Here is a 3,766-nt window from a genome sequence, read left to right on the forward strand (position 1 = left end):
TTCTATCGCTTTCTCTGTCTCTCTCGTTTTCTCTTTCTCTTGCTTTCTCTCTCTCGCTATCTCTCTCTCGCTTTTTCTGTTTCTCTCTTTTTCTATGTCTCTCTCACTTTCTCTGTCTCTCTTGCTTTCTCTACCACTCTCGCTTTCTCTCCCTCTCTCACTTTCTCTATCTCACTTTCTCTGTCTATCTCTTTTTCTCCACCTCTCTCATTTTCTCTGTCTCGCCCGTTTTCTCTTTCTCTCTCGCTTTCCCTTTCTCTCTCGCTTTCTCCATCTCTCTCACTTTCTCTGTCTCTCTCGCTTTCTCTTTCTCTCTCACTTTCTCTGTCTCTCTCGCTTTCTCCATTTCTCTCGCTTTCTCTGTCTCCCTCGCCTTCTCTGTCTCTCTCACTTTCTCTTTCTCTCTCGCTTGATCTGTCTCTCGCTTTCTCTGTCTCTCTCGCATGCTCTGTCTTTCTCCCTTTCTAAATCTCTCTCGCTTTCCCATTTGCTGGCTTTGTCTCTCTCGCTATCTCTCTCTCACTTTTTCTGTCTATCTCTTTTTCTCAGCCTCTCTCACTTTCTCTGTCTCTCTCACTTTCTCTGTCTCTCTCGCTTTCTCTGCCTCTCTCGCTTTCTCCATCTCTCTCGCGCTCTCTGTCTCTCTCGCTTTCTCTTTCTCTCTCACTTTCTCTGTCTCTCTCGCTTTCTCAGTTTCTCTCGCCTTCTCTGTCTCCCTCGCCTTCTCTCTCTCTCTCACTTTCTCTTTCTGTCTCGCTTGCTCCTGCGCTCGCATTCTCTGTCTTTCTCCCTGTCTCAATCTCTCTCGCTTTCCCTTTCTCTTGCTTTTTCTCTCTCGCAATCTCTCTCTCGCTTTTTCTGTTTCTCTCTTTTTCTCTGTCTCTCTCACTTTCTCTGTCTCTCTTGCTTTCTCTGCCTCTCTCGCTTTCTCTGTCTCTCTAGCTTTCTCTCTCTCACTTTCTCTGTCTATCTTTTTCTCCGCCTCTCTCATTTTCTCTGTCTCTCCCGTTTTCTCTGTCTCTTGCTTTCTCTGTCTCACTAGATTTCTCTGTCTCTCTCTTTTTCTCTGCCTCTCTCACTTTTTCTGTCTCTCTCGCTTTCTCTGCCTCTTTCTTTTTCCCTGCCTCTCTCGCTTTTTCTGTCTCTCTTGCTTTCTCTGTCTCTCGCTTTCCCTGTCTCTCTCGCTTTCTCGGTCTCTCTCGCTTTTTCTGTCTCGCTCGTTTTCTCTGTCTCTCACTTCCTCCCTCTCTCGCTTTCTCTGTCTCTCATTTTCCCTGTCTCTCATTTTCGCTGTCTCTCCCTTTCTCTGTCGCTCGCTTTCTATGCCTCTCTCACTTTCTCTGCCTCTCTCGCTTTCTCTGTCTCACGCTTTCACTGTCTCTCCCTTTCTCTGTCTCTCTCTCTTTTTCTATCTCTCTCGCTTTCTCTGCCACTCGCTTTATATCTCTCGTTTTTTCTCTCTCTCCCTCGCTTTCTCTCTGTATCTCGCTTTCTTTCTCTCTTGCTGTCACTGTCTGTCAATTTCTCTGTCTCTCTCGGTTTCTCGTTCCCTCTCGCTTTCGCTGCCTCTCTCACTTTCTCTCTCTCTCTCGCTTTCTCTCTCTCTCGCCCTCTCTGTCTCCCATTTTCTCTCTCTCTCACTTTTGCTGTCTCTTGCTTTCTGTCTCTCTTTCTCTCACTTTCTCTGTCTCTCTAACTTTATTTGTCTCTCTCGCTTTCTCTCTCTCTCTCGCTTTCTCTGTCTCCCACTTTCTCTCCCTCTCGCTTTCTCACTCTCTTGCTTTCTCGCTCTCTCGCTTTCTCTCTCTCGCTTTCTCTGTCTCTCCTTTTCTCTGTCTCTCGCTTTCTCTGTCTCTCTCACTTTCTCTTTCTCTCTCGCTTGCTCTGTCTCTCGCTTTCTCTGTCTCTCTCGCAGTCTCTGTCTTTCTCCCTTTCTCAATCTCTCTCGCTTTCCCATTCTCTTGCTTTCTCTTTCTTGCTATCTCTCTCGCTTTTTCAGTTTCTCTCTTTTTCTCTCCCTCTGTCATTTTCTCTGTCTCTCCTGTTTTCTCTGTCTCTTGCTTTCTCTGTCTCTCTCGCTTTCTCTGTCTCTCTCACTTTCTCTGTCTCTCTTGCTTTCTCTGCCTCTCTCTTTTTCTCTGCCTCTCTCGCTTTTTTTTGTCTCTCTTGCTTTCTCTGTCTCTCTCACTTTCTCTGTCTCTCTTGCTTTCTCTGCCTCTCTCTTTTTCTCTGCCTCTCTCGCTTTTTTGTCTCTCTCGCTTTCTCTGTCTCTCGCTTTCTCTGTCTCCCACTTTCTCTCTCACTTTCGCTGTCTCTCGTGTTCTATCTCTCTTGCCTTCTCTCTCTCTCACTTTGTCTCTCTCACTTTATTTGTCTCACTCGCTTTCTCACTATCTTGCTTTCTCGCTCTCTCGCATTCTCTCTCTCGCTTTCTCTGTCTCTCCCTTTCTCTGTCTCTCGCTTTCTCTGTTTCTCTCGCTTTCTCTGCCTCTCTCACGTTCAATCTCTCTCGCTTTCTCTGTCTCTCTCGCTTTCTCTCTCTCTCGCTTTCTCTGTATCTCCCGCTTTCTCTATCTCTCCCGCTTTCTCTGTCTCTCCTGCTTTCTCTATTTCTCCTGCTTTCTCTTTCTCTCTCCCTTTCTTTCTCTTTCAATTTCTCTGTCTCGCTTGCTTTCTCTGTCTCTCTCGCTTTTTCTTTCTCACTCGTTTTCTCTGTCTCTCGCTTCCTCCATCTCTCGCTTTCTCTGTCTCTCGTTTTCCCTGTCTCTCGTTTTCGCTGTCTCTCCCTTTCTCTATCTCTCGCTTTCTCTGCCTCTCTCGCTCTTTCTGCCTCTCTGGCATTCTGTCTCTCGCTTTAACTGTCTCTCCCTTTCTCTGTCTCTCTATCTTTTTCTATCTCTCTCGCTTTCTCTGCCACTCTCTTTATCTCTCTCGCTTTCTCTCTCTCTCTCGCTTTCTCTGTCTCCCACTTTCTCTCTCTCTCACTTCCACTTTCTATCTCTCTTGCTTTCTCTCTATCTCTCACTTTCTCTGTCTCTCTCAATTTATTTGTCTCTCTTGCTTTCTCCCTCTCTCTCGCTATCTCTGTCTCCCACTTTCTCTCCCTCTCAATTTCTCACTCTCTTGCTTTCTCGCTCTCTCGCTTTCTCTCTCTCGCCTTCTCTGTCTCTCCCTTTCTCTGTCTCTCGCTTTCTCTGTTTCTCTCACTTTCTCTGCCTCTCTCACTTTCACTGCCTCTCTCGCTTTTTCTCTCTCTCACTTTCTCTATCTCTTACTTTCTCTCTCTCTGGCGTTCACTGTCTCTCTCACTTTCTTTGTCTCTCTTACTTTCAATGTCTCTCTCGCTTTCCCTGCCTTTGCTTTCTCTGCCTCTCTCGTTTTTTCTTTGTCTCTCTCGTTTTTCTTTTGCTCTCACTTCCTCTGTCTCTCTCACTTTCTTTGTCTGTCTTGCTTACTATCTCTCTCAATTTCTCTGTCTCTCTCACTTTCTCTGTCTCTCGCTTTCTCTTTCTGCTGCTTTCTCTCTCTCTCGCTTTCTCTGTCTCTCGCTTTCTCTCTCTCACGTTTTCTCTGTCTCTCTCACTTTCTCTGTCTCTCCATTGCTTTCTCTGCCTCTCTCGCTTTCTCTGCCTCAGTCGCTTTCTCTGTCTCTCGCTTTCTCTGTCTCTCTCACTTTCTCTTTCTCTCGCTTTCTCTGTCTCTCTTTTTCTCTGCTTCACTCACTTTCTCTGTCTCTCTCACTTTCTCTGTCTCTCCCGCTTTCTCT

This window comes from Carcharodon carcharias (genome assembly GCF_017639515.1).
Source record: "Carcharodon carcharias isolate sCarCar2 chromosome 37 unlocalized genomic scaffold, sCarCar2.pri SUPER_37_unloc_13, whole genome shotgun sequence".
Lineage (NCBI taxonomy): Eukaryota > Metazoa > Chordata > Chondrichthyes > Lamniformes > Lamnidae > Carcharodon > Carcharodon carcharias.